Source organism: Tachysurus vachellii, chromosome 26 (assembly GCF_030014155.1).
Source record: "Tachysurus vachellii isolate PV-2020 chromosome 26, HZAU_Pvac_v1, whole genome shotgun sequence".
Classification (NCBI taxonomy): Eukaryota; Metazoa; Chordata; class Actinopteri; order Siluriformes; family Bagridae; genus Tachysurus; species Tachysurus vachellii.
The window spans coordinates 7677388-7700194 of NC_083485.1; positions in this window are offsets into that span (position 1 = coordinate 7677388).

The window sequence follows — 22807 nt, forward strand, 5'->3', positions numbered from 1 at the left end:
TCCTGAATATTACTCAAAGTATGAGTAAATAGTAGCCCATATAAAAGTACTCAAGAGTAGTGAGTATTATGCTTACAGTAGCATTCTCTTTTATGGATGTTGCAGAAAAAAAAAATATATATATATATATTTCTCTAACAGTTTTATTTTCACCAGCTAGCACTGAAAGAGCAGCCAAAATTAGAGGAACAACTTTGAATGCTGATATTTCAACTGGTTTAGCAGGCAAAGGTGACATGACATAATGACACAATTGCCCTACTTTGCCTTCACTGCATAAAACTCCTTCAGGTGAGGTCAAGGATTCAGAAGTTCTGTATTTGAGGTGTTGCACGCTGAATCACCAACCACACTTCCTCCCTCCTCCTCCATGATTAAACTAAATTAACACCAACCGCGGCACCAGGTGTCTTGAATTCTGTCTGATGCAAGGTTTCTATGCGCAATTTGATTAGACGGGAATCACGTGACTGATTATTCTCTATTATTTCCAGTTCATTGACAGGTAGGCTGAGGGAAAATAGCGCAGTAAAGGTACCGATACAGCCCTAAAATTTACTCAAGTAAAAGTACACTGTTTTTAAACTACTAAATAAAGTACAATTCCTAAGAAAAACTACTCAATTACAGTAGCAAGAGTATTGTAATTCATTACTTTACACCACTGCTAATCAGTACCAATGCTTCGGGCTAATGCTTTGATGCTGACATTTGTTTTTGTTGATGCATTGTTGGTAGTGGTAGTGCATTTGCCTGGAGTGTGTTTGTGTGAGTGTGGTTTGGTGAATGTGTGAGTACCTAGCCTTACAGGCATTATTGCAGCTCTGCGCCTAGCCTGCCTCTCTATTGATAAGCCCCAGCTCTGCTTGTTGGTGTGTTATGTCTGATTTTTTTTATGCTTACCTTATTGTATTGGACCATTTAGAACCATTTAATTGTAAAAAAAAAAAAAAAAGATTCATATTTTTATTATTCAAGTATCCACTTCTCCTGGTCTTTGTTGTGAGAAGTCGAACGGGGTTATCTTTTGGTATTTTCCTGGGTAACCAATCCTGGATGGCATAGTCTGTATCTATTATCAAAGCATAAAGGTTTATGAGTGTAGAATTTTGTATTTCTCTCTCATATTACCACCCCACCAAAAGAGGAATACAATGTTACGGAGATGAAACAGGCTGCAAAACTACACCCACATAGGCCCTGGGACTGTGCTATAGATTTGTTACCGAACACCTCAGCCACTGAGTTGGATTTATTTACTTTCTATCCTTGAGACCCAGGTCATAGGAAAATGCATAGAAAAAGAACTAGCAGTTAGCTTTTTTCGTCGGTCCACTCCTCCTGCTGCAGCCTGTGGCCTTTCATTGACCACTGGGGTCTTACCCCCTGCCACTAGTTCTCTCAGACTAAGAAGTAGCAGTATAGTAATGTAGCTGCACACCTTACTGCACTGCTACCCTAAAATGTACATCTACATTTGTATGCCAGTCTGTGCTCACCACCCAATGATCAAATTAAACACCTCTATCACATCTATTATAGAATTTTCAACACCACACCACCAGAATGCACCCTGCTCCAGAATTTTGAACATTTTCTCATTGGTCATGTTCTCAATTGAAGTCAATTCAATTGTATTTATATAGCACTTTTGGCCATTCTCACAAAGCATTTTTTCAGTTATATAACAGTTCTCATTAGGAAAATAACATTTTAAATTTACTATTTCTATTTAGCCCTAATGAGGCAATTTGTCACCCAGATAAAAATGGGTTCCCTTTTGTGCAATTGTGTAATCAGGAGGTACTGAGCAACATATGAATATGAAATATTAGTTTGACGTTTTTCCTGTATTCATCATAACTTTTCTACTAAAGCTATACAAAAATAAATGATTGATACTTGAGCACAAAACTGATCAAAGCATTTGCAGTCCAAAAGCCACCCATGCTCAATCCACAGCATTCAGATGTATCTTCACACTCTCCATATGAGGCCATCCTTAAGCAGCAATAAGTGGCCAAATAAACCAGAATTAAGGCATCAGAATGGACCAGAATTAAGTTAAAGTAATCAGTCACCTGAACTTGTTTTGTGGGGTTAGGTGGTGGTCCAATTATGGATAATAATTTTGGGAATCTATTGGTGAATCTCTCTGTAGTAACAGATGTAAATGTATATTTAACACAGTAATGTGAGAAAGTGCATATATCATGTCTAAGACACATTTTAAATGAGACCATATAATAGTATTTGATAGCATCAGACTACAACATTTTGAGTATTTCTTCATTAATGCTTAGCTCTGGGTACAGACATATCCTCAAATTATGATCAAGATGGTCAGTTTTGCCTGATGGTCAGTTTTTGCCTGCTTGCCAGGATTGTCACTGCTTAACTAGGTCCCCAGATAGCAATTACGTTTGGGCCACATGTGGGTATTATCTGGAACATATGGCCTAGATGTGGCGTGGCTATACAGATATGGGCCAAATTGTAGCCATATTTGTTTTGCCATAACTTTAAAATCGGCGGGAAATGCTCTCTTGGTTCACAACTCATTTTGAGGTATATGGCCCAGATAACAACGAACACATGAGAACCATATGTGGTTGAGCTATGGCACACAGTGAGAAACACGACTTGTGGTAAACATTTGGCTTATACGTGGAAAAACACAGGAATCCTGAAATCAAGTGCGGCAGACATCCGCCGTTCCACACCTCAGGTTGCTATGCATCTTCCCTCCTATTGCTGGAGTGAGACTACGGCGCGAATTCTACTGAGACTCGGGCAGCGGGCGGCATTTCTGCTTTCCTCACGACTCTGTAGGCTACGTTCAGGTAAGTGATTGACACTTTAAAGTCATATAATTGAAATATTCAGCATTATTTGTCAATATTACATGTTATAAGCGTTTAGTTATTAGTTTAATTGAGGAAGGGGTCAAATTAGCTAATATTTTCCTCAGTTTAACAACAGTTTAATGTATGCTAGGTCCGCTGGTTTGCCGTTTTAAATTCCGATGTTTTTGACTATAAATCAACAGTACTTAAGTAAAGTTGGCACATATTCACAGATTGGAGTTTCCCGAGTCAATAACTCCTGAGCTAAACGCTGTTACTACACAAATAACACCTCTTTTCTATCATAGTAATGTAGAAACACAGCTACAACCCAATTTTCCTCAAAATCAGCTTTCCTCCGTGGTGGACAAAATACACATGTGTGTCTCTATGTGCGAACCAAGGGACCGTCTGCAAAGTGCAAAACCCGAAAAGCGAATACTAAAAACAGTCAACTTGGGAGAAATGTCTTTTTGTATAATTTTTATGTTTTTTTATATGAAAATATTTCCCCCAAAAGTAACACACATTTCCCCCAAATAAGTGTTGTAGTATAACTATCAGGACATCAGTGATGTGTGAGCTGAATTTGGTGACAGTACAGTGTATTACAGTGATGTGTGTGAGCTGGTGACAGTACAGTGTATTACAGTGATGTGTGAGCTGGTGACAGTACAGTGTATTACAGTGGAGTGTGAGCTGGTGACAGTACAGTGTATTACAGTGATGTGTGAGCTGGTGACAGTACAGTGTATTACAGTGATGTGTGAGCTGGTGAAAGTACAGTGTATTACAGTGATGTGTGAGCTGGTGACAGTACAGTGTATTACAGTGGTGTGTGAGCTGGTGACAGTACAGTGTATTTCAGTGATGTGTGAGCTGGTGACAGTACAGTGTATTACAGTGACGTTATTGACTTTTTTAGTATTCGCTTTTCGGGATTTGCACTTTGCAGACGGTCCCTTGGATTCTGTCTCATGCACTGAAAGTCATGCATGTCTTTTTTAAAGCAGAATACATCCAGTGTTGTCAATTTTAACCAGTTGGTGAAAAAGTATTCTAAAAATATATTCTAAAAACAAAATCTAAATAATTTGTCATAAGAAATTATGGTATTATTATGGCCCACATATTTAAAAATACAATTTGCAATTCCTTTCGAAAATATACTGGAATTTTTTTTTTGGTCAATCAGAGGTGGTGAATTATTGCAATTAAAAATATTAAAGGAAATAATTTATATTAAATGATTTTTTTCCCCCCATTATCCTCCAGCTCTAACTTCCAGGTTGTATTGCTGCTAGCATTATTTAAATTCATCTTTATTGCAGGTGCAGTCAGGCAGAATCCCCTTACTGCAAAAGCCTCAAATAAAGACATTGAAATCAACATAAATGGTTGCACCTCCCTGGAGACCGAGAGGGGGGTAGGAGGGAGCGAATGAAGAAACACAAGGCCCAACAAAACACTGCCGACCCTCATTGGGCACATCAAAACCACATCAAAACGTCTCTGCACATCAAAACTCAATTACTCTGAGTTGAATACATTCTTAAATGTATTCTTATGTTTACTCTTAAAGCTGTAATTATTTAAACACTTGTTTTGAAGTAAATTGTTTTGAGTACATTTGTTGTTGAGTGTTTCATTCACCTTTAAGTTAATAAGACTTTTACATACTGTCAGCTGCATGTGGGGCACGTATGGGCCGTTAGATTTTAACAGAACTCAACCATACTAAAATTGCATATAAGGCTCACATATGGGCCACATTAAATTGTATTATTTGTCTCATGTTTGGTGGAGTTATGGCACTCCTTCGGTTCAGTTCTTTCAAAGAAGAGGTGTGCCATATTTGGGCCACATAAAATTACATTTGGCTTATGCTTGGTGGACTTATGGCACTGCTTTGGTTCAGTTATGGCAAAGAATAGGTGTGCCATATTTGGGCCATATAAATTACATTTGGCTCATGCTTGGTGGACTTATGGCACTGCTTTGGTTCAGTTATGGCAAAGAATAGGTGTCCCATATTTGGGCCATATAAATTACATTTGGCTTATGCTTGGTGGACTTATGGCACTGCTTTGGTTCAGTTATGGCAAAGAATAGGTGTGCCATATTTGGGCCATATAAATTACATTTGGCTCATGCTTGGTGGACTTATGGCACTGCTTTGGTTCAGTTATGGCAAAGAATAGGTGTGCCATATTTGGGCCATATAAATTACATTTGGCTCATGCTTGGTGGACTTATGGCACTGCTTTGGTTCAGTTTTGGCAAAGGAGATGTGGGCCATTTCTGGGCCGACAAACACAAACTAATCTGGGCCACAGCTCAGCTGTTTATCTGGCCCAAATCTGGGCCAAAGGAAATTTGCTGACTGGGTCTGTTCTGAGACCATGTGCTGCCGTGCAAGAAATGTGAGCATTAACTTTCTGAATGGGATGGACACTGTTCCACCCTACCTCATATCTGTCATTTTCATAGCACCACCTAGACATCCAGCAGTTCAGTGACCATAATCTGTTGTAAGCTACATTGTCACAGTACATTGTGATGGGGACAAAGCATATTACAGCACTAGAAATTGCCATTGCTAATTTATACACATCTACAATATTACACTGATAGTCTTTAACTGAAAATGAACAACTACTTTAGAGAACCAATGGTTGCTTAATACCCAACAATTACCTGCTATGTGCCCTGAATCTTGGAATACACCTAGTCAATGCTGCTGGGGCATTTATAATCTCTTATAACTAAAGCTCTTTCAGGTCTCTTAGTGGGTGCTTCACTGAGGAGAGCAAACCTGTTAGTGTGAAGTGTAAAGGATTGGTACTCTTGTGGGTGAGCCCTAATGTTAGCTTTGGCTTAGCGACTACGCTGCTGAGTCATCACCCATTTGCCTGGCAGTGAGGGCTCTAATGTCAGATTTGTTACTAACTTACTAATGCCTAAGGCATCCAGATTTTTTCACTGTTGCTAACCCTCTCTAGAGTCTGGATGTGCACTTTGTCTTGGGCATTGGTCTTGTTAGATAAGGTCTTAGTCTTGACTGAGAGTTTGGAAAATAAAAATAATGTTAGTGCTTTTTTTTTATTTTGAATGCACAAAGTTTGAAAAAATATTATACGGCTTTAGAACAGGGCCATTAACAGAGAATGCAATGGTGGCCAACCACTGTGCACAGATTAGTAATAGCAGTCATGTAAACATGACTTGTTTTAGAAATATGGTTTTATTTGACTCTATGGAAAGGATTTGTACTTTACAACTTGACATTGCCTCTATAAAACAAGACACCAAATCTGCTCCTAAATTAATTAAATTACCCTAAAACATTCCTTGACCAATTGTCTCTGACAAGAATTCACCTGTGACTTATTGACCATAATTATTCAGAATTTATGGAAGCAGTCTGACTGTTTTTGTCCTCTGCAAGGTGACCCCTGGGACATACCTCATGATTTATTTACAAGGAAAGGAACTGAACAGAGTAAATTTGGTGGAAGCAAATTCTCTGCAATTATATTTGTGCCAAGTCTCATGCTTATAAAAACAGTTGTCATACAGATGCAATGCTTCTGTTAAAATAATAATAATAATAATAATAGTAATAATAATAATAATAATAATAATAATAATGTCAGTGATGAAACTCTCACTACTCAGCAACTAAGCATGTTTTGGCAGAGCCTTGATGTATGTCTTTTCACTGAATCTTCGTTACGGGGTTCCACGGGATGCCTGTATGTAAAATATATGTTGGTGGGGAACACACAAAATCAACAAAATTAAGTATTTGGGTTTATTTATCTGATAGATCCCAATGTGGGATTTTGGATTTGAAAAAAGTAATAAAATAAATAAAATTAGTAAAATAGTATTTGACAAAATTTGTCTACCAAAATCTTCTCCCACACATGCTAATGCCCACACATGTGTCTTCATCTCCAGTATTCTATAGCATGAAAAGTTATTAGATAAAAATCCAGCTGTTCTTTAAGACACAGCATTTTTGAAATGATGGCTTCCATCAGTCTTCCTAAAAACAACCACTGGAGATGCATGCAAACCTCTCATGTTCTCATATCTTATATTCATATAACTACTTTAAGAGCATTGCCTAGGTCATCATCATCGATAGCCAATACATCAGTATACCTAATCGACAGTGTTTTAATTCCATTTGTTGTTCGTCTGTACCACCAAGGTCTAATTTGTCTAGATTGACCGCATACACGTGACATTTGCCACTGTGAGGGAAGCACAGAAAAATGCTCAGAGTTTTGGAACGGGAAAACTGTGTTTTTTTATTAACAGGGTTGAGCAAAAAGCACAAGCTAAGCTGGTGAGGGTGCCAGCAGTGGTGCTGGAGGCAGTGACGGGTGATGGATTTGTGCGGGAGGTGCAGAGAAGCAGCAAGGTAGACTCAGAAGCATGGCTCAGGCTTCACTGTTAGAATGTATGTTGTCTGGTGACTAAAATGCTGCAAATTTTCCTTTAACCTGTTGGTGGCAGCAGACTTAGCATTCATTCATTCATTCATTCATTTTCTACTGCTTATCTGAACTACTCGGGTCACAGGGAGCCTGTGCCTATCTCAGGAGTCATCGGGCATCAAGGCAGGATACACCCTGGACGGAGTGCCAACCCATCGCAGGGCACACACACTCTCATTCACTCACGCAATCACACACTATGGACAATTTTCCAGAGATGCCAATCAACCAACCATGCATGCCTTTGGACCAGGGTGTGACCCCGAGGCTTGGGGAGAACATGCAAACTCCACACACAAGGCGGAGGTGGGAATCAAACCCCCAACCCTGGAGGTGTGAGGCGAACGTGCTAACCACTAAGCCACGTGCCCCCATGCAGACTTAGCAGACTATGCTAGAAAATTTATTTCACAGAATTATATTTTATTTATGAATATAAACCAAGCAAAGTAATTGAACAAATTTAGATGACCAGATGTTTTTCATGCCAGCCAAGAACAAAGAAAATTCTGTTAACCTTAAGAGGTGGTCAAACCTTTTGACAAATATAGCTGCACAAAAATAATCTATAGACTCCTCATTTCTAGAAAAAGTTTTTTGACCAACAGAGAAGTCCAGACAGAAGAAGATGACTTAGCCATGCCATGTTCCAGCATGTAGCATGGTGCTCAGATGGCCAAAAAATGGGACTACCAGACACTGTTGGTTCACCTAAATGAAAAGAAACTTCAAAATACAAAGACACATCACAAGCATGATATGGCTTAAGAATGGCATCTCAATCATATAGCTCTGTTCTGATACCTTCTTAACAGCAGAATAAGGACAACAAAAATTAGCTACAGTATGTTGCAACAACACCAAAACCTAATCACTTGAATTGTACTGGTGTGATTCAACTTTCCAGTCATATAATTTTTCTTTTCTGTGGCAGTTCTAGGTTTTCCTTAATTAACTAGCATAGGGTATTACATTTTGTGGTGGTTCCTGTGACTTTCACTGGTCCTAAATTACAGTCTGCTCGTCTCTGGCTGACAAAAAGAGCAGGGCAGGCCTTCTTTATGATTATTCATTTAGCAGACACTACTATTCACAGAAACTTACATTTATCTCATTTATACAACTGAACAATTGAGGGTTAATGGCCTTGCTTAAGGGCTCAGAAGTGGCAGTTTGGTGGTCCTGAGATTTGAGCTCACAACAGTATAATCAGTAGTCTAGTACCCTAACCCCGGGCTACCACAAACCCATCTAATTGATTTCCTTTTTTCTATCTGTGGGCTTAGACAGTTTTTGCATTTGACCACCAAAACTATGTTTATGTGTTAGTACATACTCTACAGAAGGTACTGTAGTGATGATGTCATTTGGGATCCTATGTTTTTGCTCATAAATGTAAGAAATAATGTACCCAGACACAGACTGTTGAAATACTGTTAAAGTACAAGAAGAGTACAGGACGTCTTCAAATGAACTGGCATATGAGAGAAGTCTCATATCAGCCTTCTTCCAGTTGCTGATTCTATACAATTGAATCAGAAAGATATTACAGCAAAAGAAAAAAAGCCTGGGTTGTTCTTATTAAACTTTGAAACTGACCTCAATATGACCCTATATGTCTATACTCAATACTCAGTGATTAAATATGTCAAACCCAAAAGAACAATTTGACCAACTGTCAATCAGTTTCTTTGCTGACACTTTGATTTCTTTAATTAAGATTCAATTCTGTTATTCTATGTCAAGATTTGATATGTCTTTTTTAAGGCTTCCAGCTCCAACTACTGTTCAACTTTTCATGCTCCCCCTATAACATCAGTAATTGTTTCTGAACATCTATTCTTTCTTAACACCAAAACTTAACACAGTCAAAGGTAATAAAAACAAAGGATTACCTTTATCAGTAAGAACCTAGTAAGGACCAACTGTAAACTACTACAGAGCATGAATATTTGTTTAATATTTATGGCTTTGAATAAAGTTATTAGTGAATCGACGACAGCAGTGCCTTTGGGAATTTGGCTCTTAGGTCAGTTTTGTTTTAGAAAATTTTAGACAGATTGAATACAGAGGCATTCTGAATCAATCTATTTCAAATGAGACTGGGTCAATGAAATGTCTCTTTTTATTTGTTAGGGCATCTTGTATGTAAAGTATTAGGTGCTCTGAAGTATGATGAATCTTCTATTTTCAGATTCTGCTCAATGGTTTAGTGCTCAAGGACATGATGTCCACTCCTATCTAGCAACAGCTGATGTAACTGACAAAGAAAGAAAGCAGCTCTCTGCCTGCTGAATATTAACAAAGCTCTTCATGCAAGCCAAAAACAATTTGACTTTTATAGCATAAGACTTGATTTAAGTTGACGGATCAAAGAATAAAGGCATTATTATGATGTGTGCTTTCCACAACCCGCAATTCTAGTTTGGTTTGTTTAAAAGTAACAAGTTAAAATTGGAATTATTTTGTGCCACTAGTATTTTATTTCAATTTGACTGTAGACCTGACATATACTGTAGTATTCACTTTAAAGACATACAAGTTCTAACCATGAACAGTAGAGAGATCTAAATCAAATAAAGGGAGGTGAGGGGTTGCATTATTACTACAGTACCTTGTGTCTTGTTGCTGTACTTAGACTTGCTATGGTGTATGACCAGTTATATGGACTTGTCTTCCACAACATCACCTTAGTAGCAGAGTTTGACTGTACTTCACCTACTTTTAAACCTCCTACACAGCCGTTTCTGTTTCAATTAATGACTGTGTTTCAACATAAATATGAAAATTATGATCATCAGCACCTGCTTGCTATAGTTGGTTAATCATACACCTGAAACTGATCCTACAAAATCCCTGACTTTATGCAATTGTACAAAGTGTGCAAGTGTAAAAACTGATGCTGGTTTGAAGCCAGAGGGTAGTCACGCCACATATTGATTTGACTGATCTTTTCTTTCTGTTTGCTTACTTTGCATTTTGTAAATTGATAAAAATAAACAAGTAAAATATATATTTTTGAACGCATTCTTAGTTTACAGTATTTCTTCTCACCTGCCTAAATTTTTAACACAGTACTGTATGGGAGAGCTTTTTTCTCATGGCCTCACTTGTTTCATGAATTTGCTGCCTCCATGTGGAGATTTTATACACCAATTCATAGACACTGACTCTAACTATCAGACCACCTCATACATAAAACTACTGCACTTCTTATCAACATTATGTATATCGGATGTCAGGCATGACAACTCTCAGAATAAATTTTAGGTATTTATTGATGGAAAAGAAGTTTAAGTAGGTTTGATGTTGGTGAATAGATGTGTTGCACTGCTGCTGCTACACTGTACTGTATGGACACTACCTTTTGAACCTGCTGAAACATAGAGATAATAAGGAACATGCTGCTGCTGTGAGATAAGCAAAAAAAAATCCCTAAACAATTCTTCCATCTTCCCCCAAAACAAAATTTGTTGGGTGGTCATTGGGGGGAAATGTGAGCAGCATGTGACAGGGAAATGAAGAAAGTTTGTGTGACAGGGAAAACCACTTCAATTAGTTCAGTGACCACCTGCCAGAATTTAATAACATTTAGGGACTCATCTTTTGAGTGTCATTAGTGTCATTAGAATTGGTTCTGACATAGGATTCATAGCTGAGGACCAGCATCCCATCTCTTTTAGGTTAGAGGTTAGAACTTTAGGAGCAGCTGTGGTAGATGTGCTGATTCTGAAGTAGTGTGGGGTGTTGACCTCTGGAGAGACTGCAGAGACAATATTGCTTCAGTTTGGAGGTGAGCAGGCAGCTTGTCATAGGATGGCCATTGGCTGTGAAGAAAACTGTAGAACTGTAGAATTTGATTTTTATCCAACTATAGTAGGTCAAAGTAGGGCTGAGGGCATTAGCCTCAATCAAATTCTTACATTTTTTTACAAATTATGATCTAACAAACATTACAAAGGACACCTTCTCCCATAAAGAAATCTTTGAACATGTCATGACTAAATGTTAAGTGACCAAAGCCATCCATTCCATATTTTTGTATAGAAGAAGGAGATTTGAGGTGTCATTGGTTTTTTCTCTCCAATGCCTGCACTGCATACAGGCCCATTGGTGTTTTTCACAGCTTGTCATTCATGTAGGATCCAGTAACACCCACAGAAATATTGTTACTGTATTACCTCAGAATTGTTTTCTCATATGTAATTTGGTTGCAGTTTCAGAAAACGTATGCATGAAAGAAGGCCCACTATATCAACTATAGGAAGCAGTCAGCAATGCTAGAATAAAACCCCTGTCTTGGGGTCCTATTCTAAGATATATTCTCAGATATGATTCGAATTGACCACAATGAATTAGTATTGATAGGATTCTGATGTTATCAGTGTTAACATTTTCTTGGAATCAAATCAATAGAATAGTTGACATTTTCACAGTTAATTCAGATCAATGAATTTTGCTAATTGCACCCTAGATACAGCAGCAAGCAGTTCTAATCACAGAATGGATATTGTTTGATATGGAGACATTCTTAATCTGGCAGAAAGGATACATGAATTTCATGTATCTTTTTTGTGTGTCTTTTTTCATATGTGCTATATAGGTTCAGTTGCATATCAGCCAATATACATTTAACATACCCTATTGCCACTGTTACGTCCCTAAAGATGTCTTGGGGTAATGCTGGTGTTTTGTTTGTCTCTCTCTCTCTCTCTCTCTCTCTCTCTCTCTCTCTTTTAGACACTTCCGGGATTACTGATTGGCTCGGGGAGATGTCAATCATCCTTTGGCTTGACCTATCCGCTGGCAATGAACTTCAGCCGGCGGATATAACAGTGCCAGGAAAAGAAGCGACGTGGGACCTTTCCGCTTTTCCTTTTTGCTGTTGTTGCCACGTTACTCAGTTTGTATGATAATTAATTACACTGTTACCTTAAAAACCTTGGAGTCGCATTTCCTCTCTCTGTCTAAGGAGCTTTTGCTCCTTTTGTTCATTTTTGTTATACCCAAGGAAGTGGGACAGGGAAGATGTCATGCGACTTCCATAATACCACACGTAGGTAACTCGATGTTAGACACACTAGGTAAGAGGTGTACGCCACCTCGTGTATGTTTTGTTAAGTAGGATAGAGTAGGGAAGTATACGGCGGTGAAGACTTTTGTTTCTTGTTTATTTTCATCAGTTAGGTTAGAGGGTTAAAGAGTTGGTATTGGTTTTGTTATTTTTCTTTATTTACTTTGGCGTCACTACCGTCTCATTTAGAGTGTCATTTAGAGTTGTCCCGTTACCTCCTTTTTTTCACCTGGGGTCTCATTTATAAAGCGTGCGTACGCACAAAACGGGGCTGGAAACGTGCGTACGCCAGTTTTCGCGCAAAGGTTGTGATCTATAAAAAAACAAACTTGACGGGAAAATGTGTGCACCTTTAAGCAAACTTTGAACTGTGCGTACTCACATTCTGGAGACAAAGGGAATTGGCGACACAGATGGTGAGGTCGTGAACTGAAGTTAGATTGTAAAAAATACATGTGAGAAGAACGATTATAAGAATTAATGACATTTAATTTTCACTCCATTTCATACGTTATATCCACATTATCATGAAGATTAAATACAACAGAATTCAAAATGTATTAAATTACAACAGAATTCAAAATGTATTGAATACGGAATTCAAAATGTATTAAAAATAAAATAATAATAATCAGCGCTACTCCGTCCAGGGTGTATCCTGCCTTGATGCCCAATGACGCCTGAGGATAGGCACAGGCTCCCCGTGACCCGAGTAGTTCGGATAAGCGGTAGAAAACGAATGAATGAATGAATAATCAGCGCTGCCTTACAGTCACATTGTCCACAACGGGAGCGCAGGAGGAGATGGCGCGACTACATGTGATACAAAATAGCACGAAATACCCATTTATTAGAGAACTGCAGAGCACAGTGTAAAAACGAAATATTTTCCTTAATTTACATATATCATAGAATGTCAAAGTCTGCAAATACAGTCATGAAGCACAGTCGCTACTCATCATCGGTCCTAACTATTACGGTGTTCATTACAAAACCGTCATGAAGAAGTATGTGTTCACTATAACATTTTCGTCTTAAATTTCCGCCCACAAATTAATTCTGTGATTTTGTCAAGGTGTTAACGATCAGTCTAATTAACATATAGATCCTCCGGTGACCCGGGTATGTACAGTAATGCATCATGATGACACTGGAGGATTACGCCAATGGCAGAATAAGGAGAGAACGAGTTTTCAGGGACCATGATGATGACTGGCTAATAAGCCGATTTAGATTCCCTAGAGCTGTGTTCTTGGATCTATGTGCTGAATTGGGTCCAGTATTAGAGAGGGCAACACGCCGGAACCATGCCATCCCAGTCCAAATACAAGTCCTCACCACTCTGGGGTTCTTGGCAACCGGCTGTTTCCAGTGGGAATTCGCAGACAGGTAAATTATTTAAATAAAAGAAACTATAAGTAATCCTCAACTTTGTGTCTAAGACCTTTTTGTATATGAAATAATTTTATTGGAATCTATCATCTCACCCTATAGGTCTGGTATATCACAGCCGTCCCTGAGTGCCATAATATCTGTCGTTTTGAATGGTATACTTAATATGGGTAGTCGATACATCAGGTTTCCCTACACTGTGCGAGAACAGGCCGAAATTAAAATGCAATTTGCTGCAATGTCTGTTTTCCCAAATGTAATCGGCGCAATTGACTGCGCTCATGTTGCTATAAGGGCACCATCTGAAAATGAATTTGCTTATGTTAATAGAAAGCATGTGCATTATATTAATGTGCAAATCATATGTGACTCCAACATGACCCTCACAAACATTGTGGCACGCTGGCCTGGTTCAACACATGATTTCTTTATCTTGACACATAGCAGTGCAGGGAACAGACTAAATGCAGGCGCAGTACATGATGGCTGGCTTCTTGGTGAGTTTAACAATATTAAAAAGTAGAAACTGTAACAATTTTAAATAATATAATTATAACAATGTTGCTTTTAATATAATTATAACCTGCAGGCGACAGTGGCTACCCCTGAGACGCTGGCTCCTCACCCCATTTTTAAACCCGCAGAGCGCAGAGGAAACTCATTATAACGAGGTCCACTCTCGTGCCCGCGCAGTGATTTGCATTGACTATTTATGTTTAAAAATGGGCGTGTACAGGGCGGGATTTGAGGCTGGTTCATGTACGCACATCTGCGGGTGATCTGTGATTTATAAAGGGAACATTGCTTAGAGGAGTGCGTACGCACGGTTTTATAAATTGGAATTTTTTTTGGCCTACGGCATTTTTGGCTTTTGGGCGTACGTAAACTTTTAGTAGGGATCCTACGCACAGTTTTATAAATGAGACCCCTGGACAATAAACCACATTTCATGGTTATTTCTTGTCCCTGCATTTCTTGCCCTACTACACCCACAAAAGAACACCACAGCCCTAGACCACGTACAAAAAGGTCGTAACAGCCACAATGATCCCTACAATCGGCACAAATAACACTGTTGGATTTAATCCTCATGATAATATGGATATAATGTATGAAATGGGGTGAAAATTAAATGATATTAATTCTTATAATCGTTCTTCTCACATGTATTTTCTACAATCTAACTTCAGTTCACGACCTCACCATCTGTGTCGCCAATTCCCTTTGTCTCCAGAATGTGCGTACGCACGTCTCAAAGGCCACGTTCACACTGCAGGTAAAAGTGGCCCAAATCCGATTTTTTTGGGGTCAAGTGACCAGGTCAGACTTCTTCAGGAGTAGTGTGAACACTCAAACCTGGCCCAGATCTGATTTTTTCAAATCAGATCTGGGCCACTTCCATATGTGGTCCTGAATCAGACCCAAATCTGATCTTTTCCAATGTGGCCGCAGTGTGAACAGCCAAGGCGGATTTGATGCGACTTTTACGTCAATCTACATCGACATTCGTCACAATTATGCGCCGGCGAAAACTTTTTTTTTCTTTTTTTTTTTTTGCGCCGGCGAAAACGTGACACAAACGTGACTGGTAACGTGTGTGTTAAGTGTTATATAAAGTGGTTAGGTGAACCAGCTCATAATGTTTGCATTGAATACATCACATTATAGCATTACATGATATGTTTGCTTGCACCAGATGATACAATACTTCCTCCATAACCTCGCCAACTTTTTTAGCGCAACGGCGTGCTGCGTGTGACGTCATTGTTATTGTTCGTTTGCGCATGCGGGTCAGTTTGAAACAGCAAACAGTTCTCACTGGTATCTGATATAGGCCACATTTTAAAAGGTAATGTGAACAGCCAAACAAAAAAATCAGATCTGAGCAAAATATCCGAATTGAGCATTAAGACTTGCAGTGTGAACGTGGCTAAAGTTTGCTTAAAGGTCCGCACATTTTCCCGTCAAGTTTGTTTTTTATAGATCACAACCTTTGCGCGAAAACTGGCGTATGCACGTTTCCAGCCCCGTTTTGTGCGTACGCATGCTTTATAAATGAGACCCCTGGTGTAGTTGTGACCCATCACTGCTGCAGAGGATCTGGTAGGTCATCCCAATCTCTCCTTTTCTACCATAGATGCTGGCGGATGACTTTTTGATTCTTTTGTCTGGGGAAGGCCCTTTCTTGTGCATGCTCTCTGGTGCATACTTTGGTCAACTCCAGTGACCTGTTGCTACACATGTGGAATGAAATATAGGACATTCTAACCATCTATGGACATATAAGCAATCTATGTGAATATTTTAAATTTAATGAATTTTCAAATTAAATGTTTGTCACATACACAACGATATAAAATGACATGCAGTGAAATGCTTTTTTTGACTGTTATATAAAATAGAATCAAAATTATAAAAGATTATTAATTACTATAAATTTAAATAAACTAAGCATATCTTCAGAGTCTGCCAGAACAGTAGCTGTTAAACTAGCTGAACAACAAAAATATTTTCTATATCATAATTCAAATTATTTTATAGATCTGCCAGCTCTGTGAACTCCATTTTCTAACCTGCACCACAGCCTTAAACCATGGCCACACTGGACTCTAAAACCAACCCTTCATATTGTGCACAATTACCTAGTTTTCTGACTTTGCCTTGATCTCTTTATTTTGTCTAGCCCCTAATACTCTCTTCTGGTTGCTGGACCTTGACTGACTTTTGCCTGATGTTTTGTAAATATTTGCCCTTTTTCTATTAAACATCTGTACCTGCATTCACACTGTTGGAGCATATTTTTCAGTATTAATTGTTGATACTACAACCCCTGGCAAAAAGTATGGAATCACCCCTCTCAGTAGATGTTCATTCAAATGTTTAATTGTGTAGAAAAAAAACAAGCGAATATATGCCACAAAACAATTTTCACTCAACAATCCAAACTTCTGGCTGTATAAAACACTTAAAAAAAAAAACAAAGAAAGATAACTGTAGTCAATTACAACTGTTTTTACAGATCAAACAGAGGAAAAAATATGGAATCACACAAATCTGAGAAATTATATGGAATCACCATGTACTTTGCATTTCTAAAACAAACACCTGTATCTGATTACAACTGCTAATTAGTCTGCAGTTAAAAAAGAGTGCTTGCACACATGATGTGTTGAACCAAGATGATTGACATAACTCATGGTAGCATCATTTTTCAGGATGATATTGCATCGTGCCATAGGGCAAAATCTGTGAAAACATTCCTACAAGAAAGACATATAATGTTAATGGCATGGCCTGCAAATAGTCCGGACCTCAATCCAATTGAAAATCTGTGGTGGAAATTAAAGAAAATGGTCCACGACAAGACTCCAACCTGCAAAGCTGATCTGGCAACTGCAATAAGACAAAGCTGGAGACAGATTGATGAAGTATACTGTTTGTCATTAGACCATTATTAGACCATTAGAATCCATGCCTCAGAGAATTCAAGCTGTTATAAAAGCCAGAGGTGGTGCAACAAAGTACTAGTAGTGTTTTTATTTGGTGATTCCATATAATTTTCCTCAGATTTGTGATTCCATATTTTTTTCCTCTGTTTGATCTGTAAAAACAGTTGTAAATGACTACAGTTATCTTTCTTTGTTTTTTTTAAAGTGTTTTATACAGCCAGAAGTTTGGATTGTTGAGTGAAAATTGTTTTGTGGCATATATGTGCTTGTTTTTTTTTTCTACACAATTAAACATTTGAATGAACATCTTCTGAGAGGGGTGATTCCATACTTTTTGCCAGGGGTTGTAAAAGAGAAATAGAAAAAATATTAGAAGATACAAATAATGTTATAGTGTTATATAGTTGCCTTTATAGCGCAAATTTTCATGCTACTCCCATGACAGAATGAAGTACGTGTATGTTTTCTTTCCTTGTGATGGCATTAGAATTAGAATGATAACTTTAAGCTTTGCCATTGCACATGATTCTCTCTGTTTATAATCTATGATTGTGTGATTCTATTTCTATACTTTAGTTAATGTCCAAAATGTTTGAAAGTCTCTCTCTCTTTTCTCTCTCTCTGCTTTTTTTCATTAAGTGGTGGAAGTGTTATTTTATTGAGGTGTCTGTCCATCTGTTGATACCATTGGCATTGTTGTTCTACTTGGTACAGGGATGCTGGATCTTGTTTATACAAACATTCTCGGAGCGTATTATGTGGAGCCCCGCCCCACCTCAGCTACTCAGACCACATCTCTGTTATGCTAATTCCAGCAAACAAACCAATACACGGCATCAGTGACCAGCTACATAGGCAAGTGCATTGATGACATGACTGTCTCCAAGACCATAACCACACGCTCCAACCAGAAGCCATGGATGACTGCTAAAGTGTGTGTGCGGTTAAAGACTAGGGACCTAGCCTTCAGAACAGGGGACAGGGCAGCCCTAAGAACAGCAAACTGTGCTGAGTAAGCAGAGCAGCAAAGAGTGCACATGCCCAGACAGTGGAGACACCCAGCACATGTGGCAGGGCAAACAGGCAATCACGAACTACAAGACAGCTTCACCTGCCTGTGATAGTGATGCCTCCCTCCCAGATGCACTGAAAGACTTCTACACTCGGTCTGAGGTGCAGAACAATGTAGCGGCAAGGAGGACCATCCCTCCTTCCAATGATCAGGTACTCTGTCTATCCACGACCGATGTGAGGAGAACTGCCAGAGTTAACCCAGGGAAGTCTGCTGGACCAGTAAACATTCTTGGCAGGGTGCTCAGGGAATACACAGAACAGCTAGCAGAAGTCTACAGGGTCCTGCCTCAATGACTATCACCCCGTCGCACTCACACCCGTTGAAATGAAGTGCTTCGAGAAGCTCATCGTGAGGCACATCAAGACCCAGTATCGTCCAAGCCTCTCCACTGACAATATCATTGCCACGGCCCTTCATTTAGCCCTCACGTACCTGAAAAATGAAGACACTTGCATACAAATGCTGTTCATAGACATTAGTTCATCATTCAACACATTCATCCCTTAGCACCTGATTGAGAAGTTGAGCCTGCTGGAACTAAACACCTCCCTCTGCAACTGGATACTGGACTTCCTGACTGGGAGACCAAATTTCTTGGTGTTCATCTAGCGGAGAACTTCACCTGGTCACTCAACACCAGCTCCATCACCAAGAAAGCCCAGCTGAGAAAAGTCCATCTCCCTCCCCCCATCCTGACTAAGTTCTACAGAGTTTGGGAACTGTACCATTTCGGATTGCAAGACCCTGCAGCGGATAGTGAGGACAGCTGAGATCATTGGAATCTCCCTTCCCTCTATCATGGACATTTACACAACACGCTGCATCCGCAAGGCCAACAGTATTGTGGATGACCCCACACACCCCTCACACACGCCCTCTTGCCATCTGGAAAAACGTACCAGAGTATTCGGGCCCTCACGACCAGACTGTGTAGCACCCATCAAACTTTTCGACAACTGAACTGAACTGAGACGCACACACACATGCACAATCAAGTGTATGGAATGCAATGACCCACACCAAATACACACTCTTCCACTTTACATCCATGTCTACAGCACCATCATATCAAACTGTTTGCATGATGTTTTGCACACTGTTTTTGCTCTTTGCACAGGCTTTCCCACATTTCAGTCGATTTCTGTTTTGCACAATAATTTACAATACTTCTTGTAACTGCTGCTATAATACTAATGTGTTCTTTTCAGTATTTCTGCACACACAACATTGATTGAACATACAGTATTTACACTGGCCGGAGCTGTTTTTGTGTATTGTCTTTTGTGTATTGTCTTGTATTTTTTGTTTGCACTGTCTTTTGTCCCGGGGGGCACGATGGCTTAGTGGTTAGCACGTTCGCCTCACACCTCCAGGGTCGGGGTTCGATTCCCGGCTCCGCCTTTTGTGTGTGGAGTTTGCATGTTCTCCCTGTGCCTCGGGGGTTTCCTCCGGGTACTCCAGTTTCCTCCCCCGGTCCAAAGACATGCATGGTAGGTTGATTGGCATCTCTGGAAAATTGTCCCTAGTGCGTGAGTGAATGAGTGCGTGTGTGCCCTGCGATGGGTTGGCACTCTGTCCAGGGTGTATCCTAACTTGATGCCCGATGACGCCTGAGATAGGCACAGGCTCCCCGTGACCCGAGGTAGTTCGGATAAGTGGTAGAAGATGAATGAATGAATGAATGTCTTTTGTCTTGCTTCTTGACATTGGTTCAAACCAAGAGGGCCCCCTGCACCCTAAGCCCATTGTCTGAACACAGCCTGATGACAATTTGCTATCAAAATCCAAATTGCAATTTGCTATTAAAATCAAAATTACAAAATTGTGTAGACTAGGGCTGAGTATTGAGGTTATTGACATTGAGTGGAAGTTACTGCTAAAAAGCATAGGCCTCTGAGGCTACACTATGCTAATTGTTCAATCAATGAACTTTGGAATAATCCATTAGTTTTATTTAATGTCTATTTACAGATACTATTTACTATAATTAGCCTTGATGTGGCTAAGTAAGTTTGTAATTAAATTTAAAATGATTTTTCTGACTCCGTCCAGGGTGTATCATGCCTTGATGCCCGATGACGCCTGAGATACTGTAGGCACAGGCTCCCTGTGACCCGAGGTAGTTCGGGACTGAATGAATGATTTTTCTGTGTTATCTATGCATTTTAAGGGGAGGAATAAAGAAAACATTGCAGGGTGCCAAGGAAGGACTTGCATCCCATTCAATCCAATACAATTGTGATGCATTCACTGGATATATATTTTACTGTGTATTCAATGGTCAGTTGAATACCTTGGTCATTTGGTTGTGAATCAGCTTCTTGAACTGACACTTGTTCCGTCAGGATCTCATATGAATGCAGAACCAATTCCAATATAAACCAATTTATTTGTATAGCGCTTTTAACAATTCACATTGTCTCAAAGCAGCTTTACAGAAACATAGAAACAGAAAAGAACATTTAAAGTTTACTAAGGGGAAAAAACTCTGGGATGATATAAGGAAGGAACATTGAGAGGAACCAGACTAAGAAGGGAACCCATCCCATTTTGTGACACTGGACAGTAAATAATGTAAATAATGTCCTTTCTACAACAGATCATAGTTATAGTCTACCGAGAGCTCATGAGGGGACAGATTCTGAGTTCTCCATAGACCCAAAGTCTTCAAATTGTTGCTAATAAAGACCAGACAATACAATTCCCTTATCACACAGCCTTGTCTGCCTAGTCATCCATGTGCCTGTTGCATGGTTAAGGCTACAAACTTTATCTCTGCATTTACAGTACATGTCTTCTAAATGCCCCTTGTAAATCTTCTGCAGCATTTCTTTGTGCATTGATGCTGGATGACAAATATGTTTCCTTTGTAGACAATGTCATTCAATACATCAAGTTCAGCTGTTCAGGTCCAGTAACTTGGATTTGCCTTGGGCAATCACTCTAATTTTTTTTGGCCAGCCTTTCAGTATAACCTAAGCTCTGTCAATGCTGTATCCATCTCACTTGCTTTTTGTATTTACTCTGTTCTCTCTTGAGACACAGAATGAAGTTATGATCATGTCAACCTATGTTTGTATATCTGCACTTTTCATGCATGAACATGTATTTTATGCACAACATGAATCTTCCAGGTGTGTAGATCATTTTGATGTAATATTTCTGAAGTCTGATGTGCATGCGTTGGATTCTCATGGGACAGTCATTTAAGGCTTTGTACCTTATGGACACAAACGGCTTATGATCGGTTTCCATTTCAAAAAACTGTCCATAAACATACTGATGAAAACTTACAGGCATATGTGCATGCTAAAAGTTCCTTCTCAATTTGTGTCATTTTGCATAGAATCAGCTTCTGCACTTATCAAGGCTCGTAAGCTCTTCTGTAATGATGTTTTGAAAGCAAGCCTCCTGCTTGACCACACACACTTGTTCTTTTGCTTTAGTAGACTTCTGAGTGGAGCAGAATGTGTTGACAGCAGGGGAATGAATTTGGCCATGTATCTGAACATTTAAAAGGAATTTTCTTACTTCCTCTTTATTTTGTGGCTATTCCATGTTGACTATTACTGACATTTTTCTTTGGTTTGGCCAAATGCCTTCCTCAGACAGCACATCTCCAATGAAAGTTAAGCTCTTAACTGCAAACTCACACTTCAATGTCTTTTTAACTTCACTTTACTTAGCCTTTTGGCTACCACACCCCTGAACCAAAATTACATGTAAGCATCCATTTCATCACAGGTGTGAAGGTCAGGTGTCCACAAATGTTTGGTATCAGTGTTTTATTAAATTTGGAATGGAGAGAAAAATAAAGTGTAAGTACTTTTTAACTTTCCCTTTAATAGGAGTTATTGTCTGATAACTATTCATTATAATAAATTTTCTTAAATTATTTCTTTATATTAACATGGCAAGGTTGTTGAAAAAATGTACTTTTAGGTTTTGGGAATAGTTTGGGTTCATAAATTTTGGATTGTTCATTTCAGTTTAGTTTGGTTATTTGCATTATTATTGTGTTAATGTGGTAAATATTAACTGTCCAGCTTAAACAGATTTGATAAATAAATAAACTCATTCCAGCCTGTTAGATAAAGTTACTGTAACAGATCAGTTTTTGAGCTGTTTAGCTTCATTAATATTGTGCATATACCCAAACAGCCTGGCAAGCCCAATTAATTCAATTAGCACATTTTCATTAAAAATCACTTAGTTTCCATTAATTGCTGTTAAGACAAAATTAAAATTGCTATAATTACCTGAGGACTAAACTGTGCACCATAACATGTGATATTTTCTATTTCTATATCAGAATTTGTACCTAAACAGTTTCTTCTTAGCTAAGCCTAGTGGGTAATCATTTAACTTAAATATTCTTACATATTATTTAGTTTTTTAGTAACTTATAAAATGAAAAGATGCCTTTTTCACATATCAGTAGCCAACAAAAACTTCAATCCATT